This window comes from Aptenodytes patagonicus, chromosome 2 (assembly GCF_965638725.1).
Source record: "Aptenodytes patagonicus chromosome 2, bAptPat1.pri.cur, whole genome shotgun sequence".
In the NCBI taxonomy this organism is placed as follows: domain Eukaryota; kingdom Metazoa; phylum Chordata; class Aves; order Sphenisciformes; family Spheniscidae; genus Aptenodytes; species Aptenodytes patagonicus.
Genome location: NC_134950.1, coordinates 118,240,784 through 118,264,155, shown reverse-complemented (window position 1 = coordinate 118,264,155; position 23,372 = coordinate 118,240,784). Strand labels below are relative to the sequence as shown.

The following is a 23,372-nucleotide window of genomic DNA, read 5'->3' as shown; positions in this document are numbered from 1 at the left end:
TGCTGCATGTTGCCTGGAAAATCAGTGGTAGAGATGGGAACTTAGCCCACACCTCACTTGTCAGTGCTTTAATGATGGGACAACCCTATCTTGGTTTCTTTTCTCCTGTCCTGATACATGATCTGTTAGCAAGGAGACGTATTTTTTTTCCCCTGTGGTGGAAGCACCTTCCACATTTAAGCAAAATATTTTCCCTTTCTTTACATCCTTTAAAGGTTAAAGTAATGAAGTGGTTAGATGTAGTGTTTGCGTTTTTGATGTAAATGGCTGAAATTAAAATGTGTTGCAATTTGGGACAGTAATGAGAAGGATGAGGAAAAAATGAAGAGAAGGCATTCACACTGTCTTTCTGTGCACAATCTCTCATGCACGGCATTAGTAAGCAGTAAAAATTAGAGAGCAATGACAAGAGAACTGGAGCTGTCAGAAATTAATTTTTTTCTCTCTCTCTCTCTCTTTAAGTGACCAGGAAGACTCTAGTCATAAATGACAAATTTAATAATCAACCGGCATTTATCAGTGTGTGCGTACATGAGCACAGCATATGCAATGCTTGCTGTGATTACCAAAGCAAACTAGGACAAGCTGTACTCAAGGCAAGCCCAGCACTGCAGCTGGCTTTGGGTGGGTGGGCTTCTGCAGCTGCCACAGATGTTATGGATGCTCTGTGTTGGGCAGAAAATCGACATGTGAGACTGGGACCTTGAATGTAAAAACCTGTACATTCATGTTGCCTGGCTTCAGTACAAGCAGCGGTGCTGTTATTGCCAAGGAGAGACTATGCCTCAGCCTTTCTGGAAGAAAGTTCCCCGCTGTCCAGAGGTGAAAATTAGTTTCAGGCTAACGCGGAAACATTGAGCCCCACTGGATAGGACAGCAGCTCAGGTGTGGAAGGCAGCCAGGCCTCACTGTGGACTGTGGCTCCGATCGAAAGGTTGTCTACAGTGACCGTATCAAAAAAGAGTAATATTGGATGTTTTGCATACTACAGAGCAAAGCTATTCTGATTAAACTGATAATTTTAAAATAAAAGGGCTGCAAAGGAACCAAGATAACCAGCAAATCACTTCTATTTTTCCAAACAGTACAAAGTGGTATTAACAAAAAAGAAAAAAAAAAGAGGCTGTTAAAAATATATTCAGGCATCAAAGGAAGAAAAGCAGGCAGAAAAATTGTGCAAGCACCATTAAGCTGCAGAAATTTTCCTTGGACAAGTTGCAGTACCTTCTCAAAGCAGCATATGGGGTTTATTCTGGTGACTCTAATTTCAACATGAATGGGAGTCACGTGGAATACTCCTGGCATACTGCTTTGAAAATATATCCCTGCATGATTAAGGAAGACTGAAATCTTTTTAAACCTCTATCAGTTTGTTTTGGTTTTTTTTTAAAACCAATTCTGAAATGTTTTTAAAGGAAAGCATTAATGGAATGAAAATGGTCCAACCCCTGAATAAAGCGGTAATGTAACAGGTAGAAATACTACTGGCTTAGCACTATAAATATGTTTGTGCTTCAGAGGCTGGGGAATGAAGGGAGAAGAAAACTTGGAGTTTGTACCCACTGTTGCAACTGCCTCTGCATTGCTTGACCTTTATAAATTTGTCTCGTCACTTGGAAGATGAAGTAATCATTCCACCTACCATGTGCAAAGAGCAGAGTTCAATGAAGAGAGTGAGTACAAGGCAAGATTTGCCTCTGAGATGGCAAGCATGGCCATGCTGCAGTATTGACAGAATCTTTAGCTCATGGATGATTGAGACTGAAGAAATATGTACTCTGAAGATCGATTAGAAAGAGACTCATTAGTGGGAAGGAAGTTCTGAGCGTTTGCAACAGCCCTGACAAAACGAGCCAGAACACTGATAGAGCTGGGCCTGGTGTGTGGGCTGAATGTGAAGTAAGGTTGCTGGATGGAGGTTCAGAGAGTCCTTTCTGACAGCCGGTCCTTCCTACCCATCTTCAGAGAAAACAGTCTTAACAGTTTCTTGAGATGTTTTTAAAAGGATAAGACAGAAAATGTCCATAAAACCATATTGATGAATACAGACATGAGCATAGTGAGGAGTATGGACAATCATCTGGTGTCCTTCCAAAGATGCAGAAAGTTACTTTTCCTTTTCCAATACTTTTTTCCCCCCCCCTTTTTTTTTTTGGTGCAACTGAGAATGTATTATAACTTTGATTTTGTGTGGGCTGCTGCTTTAGCGCTCGAGGATCTCCTCTGATTGCAATTTCTTATTGCCTGTCTTACTAATATTTATCTATCTTGATATCAGAGACACAAAAAAAAGTTGCCTGCCTTTTCTCCTTTTCACAAAATCTTCACCAGTGATATGTTACATCAGGATGCTGAGCTCACCTGTCCTTCATATCTGTTGACTTTCAGAGTGGGGTATTAATATGCTTTGCTGGGGTTTCTCCAGTCGTTCCAAAATGGTTGCCACTTTCCAGACTTAAACATGAGATGCAACAGACAACATAAAAGAAAGAGTATTTATGTCAGCCTTATTTAAGCAAGAGACTTCATTTAAGCAAGCCTATTTATATAGCGAGATTATTTATACTACGTTTGTCTGTGAATGGGCGTGTGTGGGCATGCTTCTGTTGTGCATGCGACATGTGTTTGGGGTATGTATATTTGGCTGCACGTTTCCATGTACATGGATTGAAAAAGTGGCTGTTAATGTCTTTGAGAAAGGGATGTTTGCAAAGCCCAGCTTAACCTAGGGAGGCTCTGAAGCCCATGGGAACGGTGTGCTGCCAGAGACTGACACAGTATAGGAGTGTCAGTAACTCATTTTGTGTCCCCCAAATTGCCCTGTGAGGGTATGGAGGGTATTGCCCTTTCTAGCTAAAGCTAGGCATCCACTCAGTAAATTGCCCCTATTAGAGTATACTTACAAAAAAAAATAACTACGTGGTAAACAGCCCTAACTGTTCCTTCAGCTTATGTGAGTATTAATTTGACTTTCATGCCTGTGAGGTGGAAGCAGACAGAGCTTGTTCTTCTCAAGAAAGTTTGTTGCGCACTTGCTGGACCTGGAGACTAGACTCATGTTTTCTGTTCTTCCCGTTAACTGTGGTCTTGGCAATCCCTTTCTGCACCTCCAGAGCCTTCTGACCCTTACCCTTCCCTGCGAGCCTGTGATGCGGAAGTAGCTTGAAATGAATGCGATAAATGGTGGATAGGCCTCCATCAACAGCTGTTAAAATAATGGTCTAGAGGTCCTTCAACAGCAGCTGGGAAGGTCAACCAAGGCAAAGATAACTCTGTAATTGCGCTGTTTTCAGTACACTCTTTCTAAACATCATGAACCAGAATTGTCATTCTGGTCTTAAAAGTGCATAATCACACTAATACAGTTCCTCTAAAGGCTGCTGGGTGTCTGATTGTTACCCTTAAATAACACAGAGCAGAAGCTTTTGAAATTAAACCACACGTAGAAAACTCTCCTGAATAAAAATGCTATTTCTTTTTCCAGAATGCCTCAGCAAGTATGTACAGGGTTTTTAGAAATCTAGGGATGTTTGCTAACGTGATCCATTGTGCCAGTCTTAAGGGCCTGTTGGATAAAACCCAAAGCCCCTGCTTCAGGTCTCACACCACTAACCTCTTCCCCATTAGCAAGAGAGAGCATGAGTTTTGTGTGAACAGATTTAATCTTTCTGTGCAGCAGATGTGCTGACACATGGGCTTCTACAGTCAATGGGGTAAATAATCTCCTGTTTAAGTAGTTCCTTAGTACCTATTTATGTAATTAACATATTAAAAAAAACCCCATGCATCATTATTTAAATGGTGAACTGTGACAGCATCAAAGTAAGTTCAGATACCTGAGAGAGATGAATTTTTCCTTTATTTTGTCCCTTCTATTGTTCTTCGGTTTTGTTAAAAGCAGAAGAGTAAAAATAAATCATTCTGTTGCCATTTCATATGATCGAGTAGAGATTTAATCTGCATCTTCCAGAAGAAGAAAACCAAAATGCACTAAGGAGTAAGATGGAGGGGAGCGTACATGCATGTAAGAGAGGCAAGACCAAATACATACATGGCATAATCTGTTTCAACAGTATTAGTAGTACAATGTACATACCTCAGTTCCCGTCCTATGGAGACCAAGCATTAAAGGGAAGTCTCAGACTGTTCGGATTGCAGATAAATCCAGCTTGTGTTGCTTGTTTGGCAGTCTGTGCAAAGCATGAGCTGGAGAAGTAGCTAAAGGTAGAAGAATATTGCAGGTAAAATGCTGCAGTGATGTGAAATTGTTCTGTCCTGGCCATGTGTGCTCCAAACCAAGTGGGTAAATGAGAAAACCAAGATTAAGATGACATGACTGAAAATTCTCTCAGCATGTTGCAAAGGGTTTTTGATGCAAAATTATGATCGCATTTGAACAAAGTGAGCAAAGGAGGGAGCAGAGAAACCCTAACCCCAACTGCAGATGATGAATATGTGATAGATTTGGCAGATAGCACTGATACAGGGTCGTAAAACTCAGAAGGTGATTTCTGTGGCCCTTGCAGTTGTGTGCTTAAGAGTGCTATGTAAGGAATCTTGAAGTCGATGACGTGTACCGTGAAACCTTTTTCTGTCTACTGTCTGGATTTATTATAATTGATTTGAAATTCTTCAGTGCCCTTTCATGCTATATGACTGCTATGTATGTTTGAAATGGCAAGACTTAAAGGTTGTAGACAGCTGCAGGGACTTGTGTATTTTAAGAGGTTTTTTTTAATATGATAGCTATACAAAGACAAACTAACTGTGGTTGTATATGACACTACCTCTAAACCTAAACATCATTTGAGGTTGTTGATCAGATAGGGCTTTGCTGTTTCCATTGTCAAGGTTAGAAATAATTTTCTTTTTGTGTGTGTGTATATCAAAATCTATGCAACTTCAAATCTATTCACTGTGACAGAATAGTCTTCCTCTAAGCAACCCAGTTTCTTTCTTCCTTTTTTTTACACCAGGTTTCTTATGTGTGGTTGTGGTGGCTTTCTTTTTTTTGTTGTTGTTGTTGTTTTTTAAGATGGGGATATTTCGGTTCTGCATTAAACATGAGGCATTTTAGATCTTCTTGGAGTTAACGCTGGAGGTGGAAATGGAGCCTACAGTCATGCTGTCTAGACTAGGAAGTCTCCTTTCACCACCCAGACTACGTGTAATCGTTTAGCAATAGGAAAACTGAGAAATATTCATGTCAGTTCCTGTAGCCAATTTCAGGATTGTTTGTAGGCTGTCTTTGGCTTAGCTGAAGAACTTCAGTTGTCAGAGAAGATGAAGAATTATTGCAGATTCAACACCCCTAGACAGTCATCATCCAGACTGCTGTTGTCTATGTCCAAGACTGTTGTATGAAACTCTATAAAGCTCTAATTTCCTTTGTATAAGAGAAGTGGAGATTTTCTTTAACGCACCTCCCTGCATCTCGAAGGCTTTTAACATACGTATGCATCCTCAGAAGGGGGCCAACTTGCCTGGTGGTGCAGGAAGAGACTTGAATGTTCCCTGTGCTTGAAGTACAGGAGGAGGTAGTGAATATTGAACATGCACATTGGTGCTTGGATGGTGGAAATCAAACCCATCCATGCTTTGCAGAACGAAAGGTTCTGTGTTTTTGTAATTCATATGGACCTTCCTGGGTGCTGTGGTGGCAGATCACCTCTGAAGGTCATGTCTAATCTGATTTGCAAAGCTGTGTTCCTGACAGTGTTTTCAGCAGCTTATAAATCACTTGGCGTTCCTAGTCAGATAAGCTCTGTGGTTTGTAGTAAGGCTGTCTTAAGTGGCAGAAAGGATAGATATCTCTTTATGCTGTGGCCCAGCGTTTTCATTTTAATTTGTGTTTATGTGTTGCTATCCAGAAACTTCTCAGATGCAGGAATATTAGAAAAAATAAACATACAAAAATGCCCAAACCTGCTTGTTTGAAATAAAGCGTAGGGGGCTCCTGATAAAGGAGGCATAAGGTTTTCTGATATTAGGATTTGGGGAAAACCAAACTAAATTTGGCCTTGAAAGTCTCTGAAATACTTGTTTGTACTATCTACAGCCTAGGTCCTAATTGCTGCTTCAAGAATACAGATGTGGAAGGGAAATCTGTAGGTATTCCTGGAATAAATGAATAGGACTAGCTGTTCCTGGTGCAAATTAGCTGCTTCTACAAACGGACTTTTGAAAGGGATGGAAAGTTTACTGAGAATTGGCAGGTAATTTATGGCGCTGGAACAGGAGTCACTGGGAGCCAACCAGCGAGTCTGTGACTTGGGAAGTGTTAGCAGGTTAACCATCTTCCCCATGTAGGTATCTAGGCTAAAAAAAGTAAAACCCACGATCTAGAAGGATGAGTAAGCATTATATCACTGTTGGTTGTTCCTCAGCTCCCACACACAAACAGGTCTTAGCCTATGACAGCATACTGCTGAGAGCTTGCTGTCGGATTGGCAAGTAGCAGCTTCGGTGTGAAGCCCTCCTGGAAATCTTTGATCCTTTTGGTTGACAACATCATTTTATCCCGCTGTCTTAGAAGATTTTTCACAAATCTCATTTATTATGTTGCTTTGAAATTGCTTGGATTTTTCTAGCCTTGAATTTTTGATCTCCCTTAAAAGCTTTCTTAGGTATTTGTGCCCTGTCCTGCTTTAGAGTGCAGCAAAATTCTTAGTCTGTTTATTCTCACACCACAACCTTGGGAGGAAAAGAAACGCAATTTACAGGGGAGATTACTAAGAAAAGAAGGTGACAAAGGGTGAGGTTTCTTAAAGTTAAATCTAACAGCTCGCTGCCGTCAGAAGCAGAGATCTCTGTCACTTCTGTTCCTTTCCTATGGCAGGAAAAGACGTTAAAAATGGGTCTTCTGAGCTGTTGACTGGTTGCCCTAATCTGGGACGCAGTCTTCTCCCTGTCAGTGGGTGAAATGCAGATGAAGAGTTTTGGAAACTGGGCCAAAGAAAGGTTTCCCCAGATACTTCAAAGTTGCCCTGATAATCATTACGTTTGCTTGCAGCAGTGCTTTGTTTAACAAAGCACGGCCTGATGGAGAGTTTTGAACTCTGTGTATCATACAACAGAAAGGAAAAATTCATTTGATTAGGAAGCTTTCCAATTTAATATTGGCTTAAAAAAAAATTTCAGTATAGAAACCCACTAGGAATGTGACAGTTGTTTTTCATTGTCCGGTAGCATTTTATATATTTATTTATGGTTTGCGTGACTATCTTAAGCTCCACATATTGACAATGCTTCCAGTCCATAAGACATGACAATAACAGCTAGCAACATGAACGTTGGAACTGCTGAGCTGCTTTCATCATTCACACGCAAATGATGGTATGCTCCACACCCTCAGACCACCTTCTCCCCTCAGTGATTTAGGTGGAAGGAGGGGTGGGAGGGAGATGGAACTGGATGGATTGCTTTTTCCCCAGCGAGTCCTGTCAGCAGATCTAGGCTTTTTAATTAGCCCCCCCCTTCCCCTAAAATGCACATTGAACATCTTTTCACAGTTTAATGTTTCAGAACTCAAAGAGTGACCACAAAAGCCTGCAAGCTCAGGGTAATGATTATAGCGAAGGTGCTGCAGGAAGTAGGAGGTGGTGCTGCTCTAAAGGAAAATGAAAAGCCGGAAGAAGTACAGCACTGCAAGAGGTGAATCCTTATGGCATCCTGAGCCATTAAAAAACACAGTTCTCTCAAAAGCTCGCTTAAAAAATACAGTTCTCTTAAAAGCTCGTTTCTCTGTCAAAAATGATAATTGAGTGACAGATGCCCTGAAAAGCCAGATCTCCTGGTGTAGCGCTCTGTTCTTGGCCTTGCTTTGGAGCACTAGACCAACAGGCTTCAAAGACCTTCCTGGACTCTGGATTAGGCCCACAGAAGGCTGGTAGAAGACATTTAACAAGGAGTGGTGTTTATTATACAAGGAGATCTGGGAATCTATCTGCAAGACACTGTCACGACGCGTTTTAAAATGCCATTATTTACAATGGCTAATGCAGTGGTTATCTGTTATTAGAGCAATACAGGAATGTTTTTTTTTTTTCAGAGGGGCCTTCATTTTTTATTCTTCTTTTAGTTAAATAAATGAAAGTAAGTGTCCGTGAAAAAGGAACGTGTCCTCCTTTTTTCCATCTGAAATTCTTCTCTAACACCATTATAATAGTATGGCAGTGTCTCATAGTCTGTCTGGGGTTATCTTTGTAATATAAATGGATGCATTTAGATAGTCTCCCCACTCTGCAGTTTCAGTAACAGAAGCCTGGAGAGGATGAAAGATTTTTCAAGTGTCCCAGAGAAAGTCTGAGGAGTAGCCAGAAATTACCCCAAACTGCCAAGTCCCTTTGCTTTCTTTCCTCTTCTGACCTAGTCATCTCTCCTTTCTTGTCTTGTCAGAGGGTAGCACAGAGATTTATACCCATCGATAACAACCCTTTTGTGCGTGAAGTTTTCCTGGTGGCATGTTTCATCAGGTCCTGAGCAGAATAGGGAACATCCAGTGTAGAATTAGTTGCCTGAAGACTCAGGTCACCCTCTGTGGGTGCCAGATATAATTTTGGAAGCCCACTAGCAAAACAGCAGATTGCTTAGGAAGTTTCATGATAGTTGTGTCAGGTTTTGACCTCATTTTGGACAGATGCAGTTTATGGAACTGGAAAGTGAAATGTGGTATTTTGACGGCCCATACAGCAGTCTTGTCTTGTGCTGGTCCGTTACTCAAACTGGAAATACAAGCGGGCACACAGGGAGTGTACCTCCTTAGCAAATGCATGCATACGAGTGAATACTTCTCATGTACATATGTTCATATACATATACGTAACACGGTGTGTTTGTGCAGGGAGAAAGTCAACGTGTGCACAGCTCTGTCTGCGTGTACTTTCCCAGCATGTATGAAAAGAGAAAGCAAACTCGCAATCAAATAAGCAGCGAGAGCAGAGGAAAAAAAGATGAGATTGCAGTTGATTATGAGCCTGGCAGCAGATGTGCTACACAAATCCAGCCCGCTGCATCCAGGCTGTTTCCATGGCAATGGAGCGAGTAATTGTGGAGCTCCGGCGCGCTCCCCCACGGCCCCCGCCAAGGTGGACGCGGGTGCCGGGTCCCCACCGGCGCTGCCTCGCTCCCTCCGGGCGAGCGCCGGGCCCTGGGAAAAAACGAGCAGGCGGAGAGGGGGAGACCCAGAGATGGGGAGCTCTGATTTATTTATTCCGCCCCCCCCGCACCCCGTCTGATGGTAGGATGCTGGGGGGAGCGGCGCTCTTTCTCAGAAATATGGTCTCCCAAGATGCTAAATAAATGGGCAGGAGTTTCCCCGAAATGGGAGCGGGCTGCGATTGGCTGCTGCCGCCCGGCCGTGCCAATGGGAGCCCGACTGGCCGTCGGGTACCCGCAACATAAGCAAAGCTACATGCTCGCCCCGGCAGCACGGGGACGGGAGAGCAGGCAAAGGTGTGTAAAGGAGGGGGTCTGCTCCTCTCACATGGCTACGCCGAGGACGGATCTCGTTAGAGAGCTTCGTCGGAGACCATCTGCCGCTCGCGCGCATTGTGCCTTCCGCAAAAAGCAGCATTAAGTCATTCGCTCGCTGTCGTGTGGGAGGCGAATTTGTCATCGGGAACGATGGAGCTACGGGATCTCTGTAAGTAAATCCGTGTACTTTATCCTGCTATTTCAGCCCGGGCACAGATCAATAAATGGTGTCGAGGAATGGCAAAAGCAAATTAGTAACAACTGCAAATAGCGCGAAGGATTTCTCAGTTTTGTTTCGCATGTAGCGAGACGTGTTCTTCCTAATGGTTTCAGGCATTAGACAAACTAGTTAGCTGTTTGCGTTGCCTTGGGTGGTTGTTTAGCCTAATTAAGATTAGTCTGTGGAAGGATGCTGTTTTCTCCGAGGCATTTCAGAACGCCTCTGTCTTTGAAAAGGAAAGCAAACCACATGGAGCAGAATATCGCAGGCACAAAAGTCCGAGGTGCCCATATGTAGTCACCAGCATTTGTGGTGTTGGTATAATAATAACAGGCACGTTATTACAATGGTTTGTCAAACACTAGTTCAGACCCTGAGCCAAGAAAACACGAGTTGCTCATCATTCATCACTGTGCTCAGCATAGAGAACCATTGCTTTTCCTGCCCTTTATGTTTTTTTTGGGGGGGGTTAAGTCATTTCTTCTTTGGAGGAGGCTTTTAAAAAACACATTTAATTCAAAAGCTTTCCTGTTTGTTGATGAAACAGGTGAGTACGCGAGAAGTGTGGAGAGTTTCCTTTTTCACCATTGAGGGGCATGAGTTAGAAGTTGATTCCTTTGCCTGTTGGGACTCTGCTTTTGATTCTGTAAAGCAGAAACAGTATATTTAGATGGGGGAGGGGGTGTGTACAAATCTGTCCCTCTGTAACCCTCTGGGATTGCTTGAATTACACCAGCCATGAATTCAGCTCAGCATTGTTCATGTTTTATCAGGTATTTGCTGTTAGTCCGGGAGCTTTGCTGCACGGAGCTCATGAGTGACTCTCTGCTTAACCCTCTTGGAGGCTGTACTCATCTTATCTGGTTTGTGAAAATACATAGGAGAAAGGATAGAAATAGGAACAACAAGATTTAGAAAAAACTTTCTGTATTTTCATTCTATGCCTGAGCTAGTCATGTGTATCAGGAATTTTATAGTAACCAAACTAGGTGCAAACATCATATGAATCTGGTGGCTCTTTAGGGATCCATTTTCGGTGTCTTGTGTTCGTTTTAGAACTAAATGCACAACTTCCTTTCCCAGTGTTGGGAGCTGCCGGGAAGTCACATTGCTGCTTGGGAATCTCAGGCTGAGAGTGTGATTTTTTTTTTTTTTTTTTTTTTTTTTTTTTGATATGGCTTAACTGGTCAGCTTTGATTTTGAGATACTACCTTGCAAGTTGTGGCAGGAAGGTGTGTCCGTGGAGCATATCTCTTCAGTTAAAGGAATCTGCGTTGCCTCAGAGCTGATGCCAAAAAGAATTGTCAGTGTTTTCAAGAACTGTTTGATCAAAATAAATTAGAAAAATAAGGAACATAGAATTCAGTGCATCAACACAGTGAGAGTGTCTGTTGGTGAAGGCTATATTAAGCTCCTCTGTGTACTTTTGAGTGTTTAACGCGGTGTATCACAAATGCAGGAGGACCCCTCATTAAGCTTGAATTATTGCCTTTTCTGACGGCATAGATGTCACTTTTCCCTGTTTCCCAGGGATGTTTGGGTTGCCTTTTATTGAAATGATGGCCCCAGGCATCCTATGGCACTGGGCTTAAAAACAACGTAATTTTCCTAATCTATGCAAAAAAGAGAGAACTGTTAGCTCTTATTGCAATGCTTATTTTTGTTTAGCAGTGATGCAAGTGCCAAGAATGAAATTTTTGAAATGAAGCACATATTTAGCTGCTATGTCACCTTCCCCAGGGGTTTGTATCATTTATTTGTATTTACTTAGCACTGATGTGGCTGAAAATCCCATCATGTACCGCCGTCTAGGCAAAGAGATGTGCCCACTTCCCATCTTGGAGGTGGATACTTTGATCTAGGCTGAGATATGCCATAAAAAGCTGAGGGAGAGCTTGGACTCTTGCACACCTGGGCATGGTTTGTTCCTGGCTCCATGCTGGTCATTTTGAACACCTTTGGGATGCATCAAAATGAAGCTCCATTGCACCTTTGGGGGTTTTTAATTCTATATATACTACCTTCTGCTTTATTTTCTGATTGATAATGTGAAAGCCTAGGAGAACATTGTCTTTTAAGGTCACTGCAACTTTTAAGATGGTATTTTAGTTCTTGTTAGAGCTCCAGAGGTATAGTTCAAACAACATAAATCTCTCAAGTTTCGTCACTAGCATTAGGCAAATACTGTGTGACTGATAGAGTTCCTATATCTCCCATAACCTTGTTTGAAGGGATTTGTGTGCTTGTCTATCCCTGTGCGTTAGTAGATAAAGGAGGGGGACGGGGAGGGAGAGAAACAGCCTATAACTGCTAAGCTTTGGATAGCGCAATGGATCAGTCAAACCACAGTGGTGCCCGAGGTAGAAAAATTTGTGTTGCAGTCAAAGGCACGCTTGCATTAGATTTTTGACCTGATGGTGCAGAGAACAGTTGCTTGTCGTTAGTGCTTGGGAATGATCTATGTGGGAGAGGCATTTCAGATTCCCAGGCTATAAGAGTTCCAGCAACAGAGGAGTGAGTAGGCATCAGTGAGAGCTGTGGCATGCTGGCAGCAGTTGGGAGGATGCAGAAGCTGAAAAATGCTATCTTGAGGTAGCTTTAATTGGTTGCATTGGAAAACACTTGGTTTTGATGGGCTCATGTCTTCTAAAACGCTTGGTGCCAGACCAAATTGGCATACCGCCATTCACTTACACGAGAAGCCACCAGACATCGATCTGAACTTCAGTCTTGTGCTTACGTTTTTCTTGGAAGAGCAAGATTTTTACAAAGGCAGCAGGTTTTCCTCTCCATTTTCCTCAGCAACAGTAAAATTGAAAACCTGAGTGGACCGGGAATTCCACAGGTTTTGCCTTGTTTCCATGGGCTTTAAACTTAAATAGGTTATCCTTTGTCTGCTTGCAGAGCCTCATTCTCTTATGTTAGTCTATACTGGAAGCGTAGAGCAGAAATCCAGAAGGGAGGCTTTATACATATCCAGAAATGCTGAATTTGAATATTCATTCTTCCCCTGGATCTTAACCCTCCTTCAGTTTCAGTAGAAACATTGTGGTCATTCATGTTCTAGGTAAACATGCTAGAGCCACCAGTCTTCAGTTTTGCCTCAGCTGCATTTTTGTTTTCACCCCATTATTCAAATAGGTACAATTTTATGCAAACTACAAACCAAATACTCTTCTTTAGGTGGCTCTGATATGTTTACATCCAAATGAATTGCAGACAGTCGTAACTCCAAATGAGACTAACAGCTCAAATGAGAACAGTTCCTTATTTTGTGTCTGGAAAAAAACATTTCTAGGAAAAGTTACTCCATGCTAGGACTTGGCTTACATAGAGCATCATGCCAAGTTACAGAAAGCTCTCAGTCCCTGTTCAGTACATGCACACTCGCATCTCAAATGGCAAGTGCACACAACAAAGCAACACCAAGCACAGAATAAAAATGGAACAGCAGTAAAACAAAGACGAGTGAATCGTGAAAAGCTCATTGATTTGCTTGACACCCATTTTGTTCAACATTGTGCAGTGCTAATCTGAAAACTCCTGTGCGTCACAAAAAGTTTTCAGAACAATAAGAACTGTCAATTCCAGCATATTTTACAGACCTGTCATTATTCTTCCATTGTCTTGAAGCACTAAGTGGCATACAGAGGGATTTTTGGCAGGAGTTCAGGAGTGGTCTCGTAAAGAGGAATTGCGTGTCACTACCTCACGTATGTTATCATTTGCAATTAGAGTTTAGCCCAGCGCAGGCCCCTAGAAGCATGTCTGCCCCCATCCGAGTGTGCTGCTTTTATGGCGCTCATTTATTTTGTCTCTTAAAAAAACCACAACCACAAACCACCGCTTTTTACTGTTCTTAATTGCAAAAATGTAAAAGCAAGAAATTATAGATGTCTTTCTACATTTTGACTTGATGGCTTCCAGAGAACTAGAATACTGTAATAAATTAATATCCTGCCCCACCTGCTGCTCCTTTGGAAAGGTGGGAACAGCAGCAGTGATGGCTACAAGCAGAATTTTTTATTAACTCCCTTTTTCTTGAGATGGTATCGCCGGTACTTCTCTTGGAGTATCTGGGTCCTCCCCTGCTCGAGTGGAGCAAAATTCCTTCTGCTCTGCCCTGTGTTCTTTCACTCCAGATGCTTTGCCCCCCAGTTAAGAAAAAGAAGCACACACATACCCCACTCCCCATCATTAGGAACTACAGCCCCTCTAAGGGACATGCCCCTGTGAGGAGAAGCATGATGGGAAGAAAGATAGGCTTTGTATCAGGGAGACTCAGTTTCAACTTCTTTATCCAGAGTCAGAGGCCATGTAACTGGAGTGTTTTGTCTTCCATACTTACTTTTCCCAGTGTAGCATCATCCACATACATACCTCACCTAAATTAAATAAAGTTCCAATACAGTAAGGTCATGACATTCACTCTGAAAATGAAAATATGAATTGAGTTATGCATCCTTGGTATTGGTAACTTGCAGGACCCATACGTATTGCAATAAATCTGCAGCATTTTGAAAAGTCTGCGGGACATAGATCCCCTTTTTCTGTACTTCACGCAAATTCTGGCAGGTTTCACTACTTAAGAATTTAGTGGTTTCAAAAAAACATGTGAAAGTCAGACCTCAGAGGACACATATGACCTTCATATAAACTAGGACTTTGATTAGCTATAGTGTGGGTGTTTTAAACTCCTCTGTAATGCACAAAATCAATCTTGTAATGGGGTGAAAAAGGAGATCTTCGTATTAATGCTAGCACACTGTCAAATTAATACATGAAATAATATACTCTTATCCTGAATTGGTGGACTGCTTTTATCAGCGCTTTTGATGTTGCAAAAAAAGTGCTTGTTCCATAGCTATAAACCCAACTGTCTTAGTCTGCCCTTCTCTTTGAACTTCAATTTTCTTAAGACTTGGAACATCGTGATACAGAGAGCAGCTTTCATAGCTAGGTATTTCAAGATTCACATCCAAAGGCATATTAGAAGCCACACAAAGGGATTTTCTTTTAAACGAGGTTTTCAAATATATGTAACCTTCTGGCTTGACCTCTGGATCCACTCCCAGTCTGCATTTCAAGAAAAAGAATCTGCCCACATATGGTTATCTCCAATAAGATCAAAGCTGTCACTGTATTCTGACACCTGTGAGAATGAAATGGATATTAAAAAAAAAAAGAAAGTGGGGGAAATGGTGAAAAGATTTGAATGAGTTCACATTTATAAAAGACACGCACCCACGGATCTTGGAAATGAAGGGAAGACCTTCAGGATTAGCTGCAGCTCTTCTGTTCAGAAGCAGCAGAATGTTTCTTTATTTGTTAGCCTCACCAAGGTAATTAAACAGACTTGAAAATATAAACAGAAATAGATTTTCTAGATCCCTACAAATACAGCTCTGCGAGCACTTTGCTGTGAAAGTTAATAAGGTTCTAACTTTAGACTGGGTTTTCTGCCTGGTGCCTAACAGAAGCCACTGCAAAGGATGGTGTTATTTTATGCTGCCTTTGGAGCCCCTCATCAAGGTGTGGTGTCCTTCCCAGTTTCCACCCTTCTCTGGCAAAGGTGTAAATTGTCATAGATTTATCCCAGCTCCAGTGAATACTTCCTGAAGGACTGCTTTGACTGTCCCGGTAAGTATCTGCAGAGCAAGAAATGCAGCTCTGTTCATCTGTTTGTGTCTCCTGCTGTCCTGTGTGAAAGCAGCAGATTGACTTTGCAGAGCCCGTCTGCCCTCCATGTAGATAGATTATGGGCATAAGGCACAGGGGAGTCAAGGTGTGCATTTTGCTGTGTTGTGCCCTTGCCTCAGCACAACAAGCCACAGCAGAGCCCTTGGCTTTGAGCTAGCTGGGATGTGCCAGAATGTGCTGGAGCTACTGTGCTGAACCCTCTCCAAGGGAAGCATGTCCCAGTTTTTGTCACCTCCACAAGGTTATCACCTCTGCATCTGATAATTCAGCATGATGCTGAGGAACGTTATAGCTGGAAGAACTTTGCTCTGCAAGAAAACCAGTTCACGGTCCCTGTACTCAGCACAAGGGGTTAAAACGTACCTGTGGCGCTAACCACAGGGAAGGACCATAGATTAACCAGTCTTGTCTCCTGACTCTCTCCATGCCTTCACAGGGGACCTTCTCCTCTCCCCCTCCCCATACTCTCCTTTTGTAGGGTGGAATTAAGCCACTTGGCTGACAGAAGCTCCACTTAGCTTTCAGAAAGGGGAGCCTCCCTGATGTGACACTCTTTATTATCTGTTCAAGCTCTTGGGGTCACGCTTTGAAACAGCTACAGCTGCGAAGAGGTACATGATGCCCATGAAACCTCTCACTTTTACGCCACTAGCTGCTTTGGTGCATAGAGTAAATAGGCAAAGGCTTGAGTTAGAAATACCTCTGATGCTTTGTAACTGCAATGAGAAGTTGGATTATATTTATATGTTAATAGCTGGTCTTGAATTTTTCTGCCTTTAAATGCTATTATAACCCAGTTAAAATTTTAATACAAGAGTGGAAAGTCTATTCACAGTTGTTTCACAAATAAATTCCTTTTTTCTCACTTCCCAGCTTACCTTTTAAAATCCCCTGTTCAAATTAACACTCTATCTCAAACATCAACACAATGTTTTGGGGTTATGCTTAGAATGTCTTAAGTCCCATTTTCAATTGCAAGTGGAATTATGCTCATTTCTAATGGTACAGAAAAGGTACAAGTGAATCTCAAAATAAGTTCTGCTTGTTCATGCATGAAATTATATATCAGCCCACCTCTGCATGCAGGATTTCCATCTTTTCAAAGTCATGGGCCTCTACTCCAGACTGAACTTTGCGCCAATCCCAGTAACAGTTTTCACTGCTAAAGGTTCTAGCCCAGCAAATTTCAAGGCTTTGAATTTTTATTATATATTTAAGGTATAAGCTAGAAACTTCTAACCAAGAATTTTTTTTGTGGGGTAAATATCAAGTGTTTCAGGCATACAGATCTGAGCATTAGCGTTTATCATTGATTTGGTAAGACAAACAATTGCTGGATGTGTGTCAGACTTTTTGGATTATAAAGCACTTTGCTGTCAGGTTTCAACCAAGAAGGAAATAGTCACCTTTCTAATTCTGTTAAGTGTTATTGGGTATTGGTAATTGAATGAAACTCATTTTTTTCAGTCAGAGAGATACATGACAGATTTGTAATGTGGAAAGTATAGGAAAGCCTCACAGCTAATTATATGTTTTTAAACTTAGACACCAGAGCGCAGTTGCTGCTTGTTCCAGAAGTCTGCCCGAGCTATGATTTAAAGGCTTTATTGCACCAAAATCCCAGAGGTTGTTGCAGTTTGCAATAGTGGGCTGCCAAAAGATAATCACAGTGTGTAGTTCTTGTGATTGTAAAGAAATGTGCGTGTTTCATCATGATCTCCTGCACAGGCAGACACCTGGGCCTGAATCCAGATCCTTTCAGATCATGCCCTTGATCTGCTGTCCTCATCATTGCCTCTGCATCATTCGTGCTGGCAAACCATGTAACCTAACGAGGGGATTGTGCATCTCTCATGCCACAGCCCATTTGGAGCATCTATCTGTGGCCGATGCCACAGGGCACCCATGAAAGGTGAATGCAGTAGGTTGTGTGGGAGTTTCGGTGCAGAGCACAGCGGTCCAGCTTTGCAATTCCAGTCGCCTCAGCAGTATTTGTTGCTTATATGAGCATTGTGCTTAGCGTGCAAACTCAGGAGCTGCTTAAAAGGAACCCCAGTGCAGAAGGCGAAAACTTGGCTGTGTTGAAACAAGTGCTAAAACTCCCGTCAGTTTCAGGCTGGTCCCCAGAATCAAGGGGTTGTCTTTCTTCTGGAGTGAAGTCGTCAAATTGTACTGTGAAGTCAGTCAAAAGGCACCTCCTCCTAAAGAAAATGAAAGACGTCAGAGCTCTGTGTGAGTCAATCGCAAAACAAGCAACAATTTTGATCACCGATATATGAAAAAGAATGTTCCACCAGGGATAACAGCTTGTTACTTGCTTTGCTCTCAGGATGCAGGGAGAAAGGAAGAGAAAGAAAGTACTTGTAGCCAAGTTGGCTGCTACAGTCCAGCAGCACAATCAAATTGTTCCATCATTCCAAGCCATTCTGTAATAGCACTGATTTATCTCGTTGCTGTGCAATTGTCCCCTGTTGGTAATTCCAGTTTTGTCAAGAGATGGCAGAGATTTTGCTGAAAACCTACAAGCTCCTCTTAGCGATAGCGAACAGTAGGAGAGCAGAGTAAGACTTCCTCCTTCTCATTGATGCCTATAAATAGTCCGTGCTAACCCTAACAGCCTTAAAGACGTAGGGAATCTTTTTTTAAGAAAGGATCCACTATTTTTAAAACCACATTGACTCAGCAGAAGTAGATGTGTGCGTTTTAGATCATGATGTGTTCATAATCAAGCCCTGCTGTGAATGCTTAGCGCTTTAATTCTGGCTGTAATATTTTACATTTATTTTAACTCTGCAGTGGACTGGCGCAAGTCTTGATATAATGGCCAGAAAGGAGGCTGCTACATTATTGTATATATTAAAAAAAATACTGTCTTAGTTACAGTTTCTGCAATTTAGTTTTCTGTTTCTTCAGTTTTGTCTGCGTATGTGAGAAAGAGAGCAGATAATTAACCAAAGTGCATTTAATTTATATCTAGGAACAGGTTGCTTAATAACAAATTCTGTAGTTCTCTGTTGTGCTAAGCAGAACTAGTCACAGGAGCCATTTTATGGATTTCACTGGGATTACTCCAATATGCAAGTGCTATCCAAATATGATTTGAGCTACTTTGAAAAGTATATGAGGTTTCTTAGGAAAGCCGAGTCCCTTGGTCTTGGGGGCAGGAAGGTTTTTTTAATATGACACTAGTATGCATGCATCCAATTAGAAACTATTGGAAAATCCAGTTTTATGTAATAGGAGGAGATAACCAGGATGCTTGGCATTGCTGATGTAAGAAGAAAAATGGTTTGCTCTGTGTGTATAGATGTTATAAATAATCCAGGAATACGTCACCTTTTGGTTTGCCCTGTAGTCCTAGAAGACTCCTTACTAATACAATTCACAGGCTCATCACTGGAAATGTGAATTTCTGCAGAACATGCAGATCCAGGTTATTTTTATTTTTCCTGTGATTCTAGGCAGACTTAAAAGGCATCTTAAAAAAAATGCAGCTAAGTTAATAGGTATACCACGCTGACAAATGTATAAGTGAAACAAGACTGTACAACAGCCTAAAGTTGTTACCTACCATTCAAGTTATTTTCTTGCTGGTATCAGTCTTGAGGAGGAGTTGAGTTCTGAAAATATTTCACCCGTAGAGAGGTTTTTGGTATGAGTTTGAAAAGGAACAGAAAGAGCAGATTTCTACTATTTTGTGCATATTTTCAAGTTTGATAGAGAGGAAGATTAAACTGTGTGTGTTTGACAGCAGCATTTGATCACTTGAGTGAGCTTTTGTCTGCTCTGCTCTTAATCCTGTGGTAATTCGGGATCCTTAACCACTGATTTCTAAACATGATAATCCAAATCCCCTGCGGTCAGTTGTGTTGGTCTCATCAAGAGCCACATTGGACTTTCTGGTCTTTAAATACGAAGTAGCTTAACCTAGCAGCCAGTTAAGTGTTGTTAGATTTTCTTTTAAATGAGTTTCACTGGTCTAGTAGTTGGTTTCAGTGTAATGCTTAGATGTCATTCTTTTCTTTGGGTCTTTTGAGGATGGCCTTACTGCACTAATGATGAAAATTATCCCTGCTTAGGAATCCCACCTCTGGCAAAACTTCAGTTAGCATCATGAAAAAGAGCTCTCCTGTACAGGCTGTTCGCTTTGCTCGCTGATCTGGCAGTCCACCATTTCCCCGAGTGCTTTGCTTTAGTAAGGCTTGCCTTGCCACAGGGTAAATAAGAGAGAATACCTCACAGTAACCATCAAAGATTTTGTTGAAATATCAGCATGAGCTGGCTACGACACCTCCAGTGCAGGTACGCTACCCTACGTGTTCTAGATTACTATTAGGAAGAAAGAGAAGGGGAGCCAATTCTTAGGCATATTGCTTTGCAACCCCTTCCTCCCCCAAATGCTGTTAATGAACCTTCAGAATTAGGTGGATCTCTTTTTAAATACTAAATCATATCACCTTACATTCCTCTGTTTTATTTTAGAAATTAATTCCTAAGGTATTTAGAAGCAAAAATACCAGGATAATGCTATAAAATCAGTGGTCCTGTTTTCATAAGTGTGAGTATCGGGAATTATTCTGTAGATGTTTATAGATGCCATCCGGTAGCTTTTCACTGACATCAGTGGGCACTCAGGTTTGCTCCAGCTTACTATTAGAGAGTCATACTAAATTCTGTATTGGCCAAAGTGATCTTCACTCAGAAGCTACCCTCCAAGCATATCGTAGGAACAAGCTGCAGACATACACATGATACTAGCTAGCAAGCTAGCTACCTATTAGGTATATGCTAATTTAATATACGTAACTGCTGCTCTCTTTTATCACAGAGCGGCAAGAAGGTCATCTCTTCTGGAGATCTTTAGTATACTTACTTAAAACCAGGAAAACTAGTAAAGGGACTTGTCTCTAAAGCTCTGGAAAGGTGAATCAAAGTTGCTCAGAGTGTTACCAGAGCAGAATGATGGCCAGAAAGTACTCAGCAAAATCCAAGAGATGAAAGCAGGGTGCAAGCCCTTGTAGCATTTGAGGGCAAAGAAGAGTGAACAGTGGGAAAAGCAGAACTGTAAGCCACGATTTGTTGTAGCTGGCAGTCTGTGTTGTGAAGGGAAGAGAGTACGTTCATGCCATATCCAGAATGGAAATACCAAGACCAACCTTGAACAAGAAGGTATTCTTTGTATTTGGCAGGCATGCTATCTCTGAGAAGCAGCAAAGGAGAAAGCACTGTCTTATGGTGCAGTTGGTGACTAAGTCAGACTGACACACTCTGCTTCAGTTCCTCCATCCACCGCAGATTTGTTGTGCCATCTTGAACCAAGCAAGAGAGCTTCACTCTTGCTCCCTGGCTTTCTGCCTCTGACACACATGAGCAATAACACTGTCCTGACTTAATGGGATGTTGCAGGTATAAAATACACTGAAGATTCAATGCTGTGGTTCAGAGCAAGCAAAAATAGACTTGACCCTGTAGGGTTAAGGTTTCCTTGCAAAGGGCCTGCAGTAAAGTTTACGGATGTAAACCCATTTTATTAGCCAAGGACACTTTTGAAGTTAAAGCACCAAGATTCCAGTTTCTTAAAGGAGATGTGAAATTTTCTTCAACAAAAGTGGTTTGTAGAGAAGCAAGAATAACCAGTGCTATGTGCTAACACTGAAATTGTTCCTGATGTTCAGTTAAACTTATTTCTGGCTCACTGGGTCCAAACGAGGGCTATCTTGCTTTAAAACTCAAATTTATCAGTGTTAGAGCCAAATTTGGGTCTGAAAGAGCTGAAATGTGAATAAGTATACTTTATAGCATATGTGAAAATACATGATAGGTAATAGTTGGGCACTGTTAAGGTTTAGACTAGACCAGTGGTGCCAGCTTGGTTGTTGGTTGAGCAATGTTGGGTCAAGTAAAAGCTCAAGGTCGTGGGCTGCTTCACTGTTACATGATTGGGGTGGTACCGCACCATGACTAGAGCCAATGCATCCTCCTTCTGTGCATGTACCCTTTCTCAGAACAAGATGTAGGCCTGCTGTGTCATGGGTAGGCTTGCAGGTTGGCTTCTTGGGGAGGGAGGAATGAGGGAACCCTCATAAAAAGGAGAGGGAGGGAGGGAGAGAGAGAGAGAGAAAGAACAGGCCATATGAATTGTTTCGGAGGCAGTAGGTAGGTCACCTTCCATTAGGTGCCCATTACAGAGGCCTTTTCCACGTTGTTTCTACAAGTGCTGTGGTTGGAAAAGGTATTTGAGTAAATCCTGTATCATTTACATTTTCCAGTGCTTCCAGTTACATTGGGATGCTTTAATTCATCAAAATAAATAAAAGGCAATGTAGCATCTTCACTGTGTTGGCCAAATAACAATCAAGTTCAAGGAAGAAAAGATTGGAAATATAACAATAGGCTACCAAAAATATGCCCGAGTATAAAAAAATGCTGAGTCCTAGGATGTTTCTGCTGTTAATGCTTTGCCTCTCCACCCCCTTTTTTCTTTTTCTAGCCTAATAGTGGCAGCTGATACAATAAAGGGCTACTGTACAATTTTACACCTAAGGTACACAGTCACATTTAGAACCTGACAGCGTTCTCTTTCTGGAATAGGAACACTGCTTGCAGCCCACAACTGAAACAATTAGCTATAAAACAGAAAGCAGCTTCATAAAAAAAAAAAAATTGTTCTCCAGCTTACAGATACATTTTAAGAATTTGTTAAAAGAAACCAAAATAAAAAATTCAAGTAGACAGGTGAACAAGCTTCAGAGTACTTAACCAGATCTTATGGGTTTTGAGAATATAAATGATTTAAACTAAAAGTCATTTGAGAATATATAATAGAAGAAAGGGCTCTGACAACAGCAGAGGGAGCAGAATAGAAATGGTAATGTTACTATATGTACCCGCTTGCACTAAAAACAGCAACTGAAAGGAGGAATTTGAACTAAACTCTATGAACATGTATCCTTATAGCTGTTATTAATGAGCTGTTCTGTTCCTCTACCAGTTTCTCTTGACCCTTTTCTGAGGGTTAAATTAATCCCTTGTACAGCTCAGCTGAGGATAATGAAGTTGCCCCGGGGTACGAATGTAGCCCTTGGGTTTGACCTACAGAAGGCTGAGCCTCTATTCTTCACTATGTTTTCAGGCAGGTTTGTTTATGTCGGACTAATTAAAAACACCCTTTCCATTCCTCAGGCTTATACACTCTCCTGTGCGGAATAAGGGAGGTTCCAGCGCCTGGACTCTCTCAGCCTATCCATGCCCATGCAGAGACATAGTGGAAAACACTGCTAATGAGGGGAACTTAATGACCCTGATCATGTTTGTCAGCAAAAAGGTGCATGTTCTGATAGAGCCGATGTAGGCAACATTTATGATGTGAGGGACAGTTTGGATTCCTACAGGCTGTTGCTTGTGTTTCTGGTATTGCTTGCATTTGGCCAGTAAGGCAGAGTCTTGTTTGCTGGAGGTGAAAGCAAGGCCTTAAACCATGTGGTCATCTGAAATTTGATCTAGGGTGGATAGGCTGAAATGCCTGTTCCAGTTCCTATGTATTAGATTTTTGAAAGGTTTCAAAACAGATGCTTTTCTCTTAACATTTAAGTACATCACTGTCCACAAATAGTACCAGTTTTGGGTCCAAAATCTGGCTTTTATCCAGTGTGAGAGAGAGACTGGAATCTGGTCCAAAGTTGCCCTGCTGTTCTGAGAATTTTGACTACAATAACTTTGCTCTTTCTTTTCTTCCTTTGACATGCTTTTCTACCTCGCTTTTATTCCCACATCCTTCTTTCCATCACGTCAGTGTGCAGGTACCACATGGTGGCCAAGCAGAGGCTGGTGCTTTGCTGCAAGGCATCAAAAGCAAAATAGCATTGAGAGAGAAGGAAGTTGCCCTCATGAGAGCAGAGCAAGAAAGCATTTGGCTCCTTTACCTCAGTGCCATGAAAGCTAGGTGGAGCCAGGCAAATCCGCCCTTCCCCTCCCTTTT

The 23,372-nt window shown here is 41.8% G+C and overlaps 1 protein-coding gene across 4 annotated transcripts in view; it reads left to right on the top strand.

Moving 5' to 3' along the window:
- The window catches only part of ELMO1 (engulfment and cell motility 1), a 321,010-nt gene that overhangs the window by 226,926 nt on the left and 70,712 nt on the right, over positions 1 to 23,372 (top strand). Inside the window, exon 1 of one of the 4 annotated variants that reach the window (XM_076330870.1) lies at positions 9,284 to 9,643. The exons of the other annotated variants lie outside the window; for them this stretch is intronic. The gene's annotated coding sequence lies outside the window, so the exon portion shown is untranslated. Of the gene's footprint in view, positions 1 to 9,283; positions 9,644 to 23,372 lie in introns of those variants that run through there. 4 annotated transcript variants of the gene reach the window in all.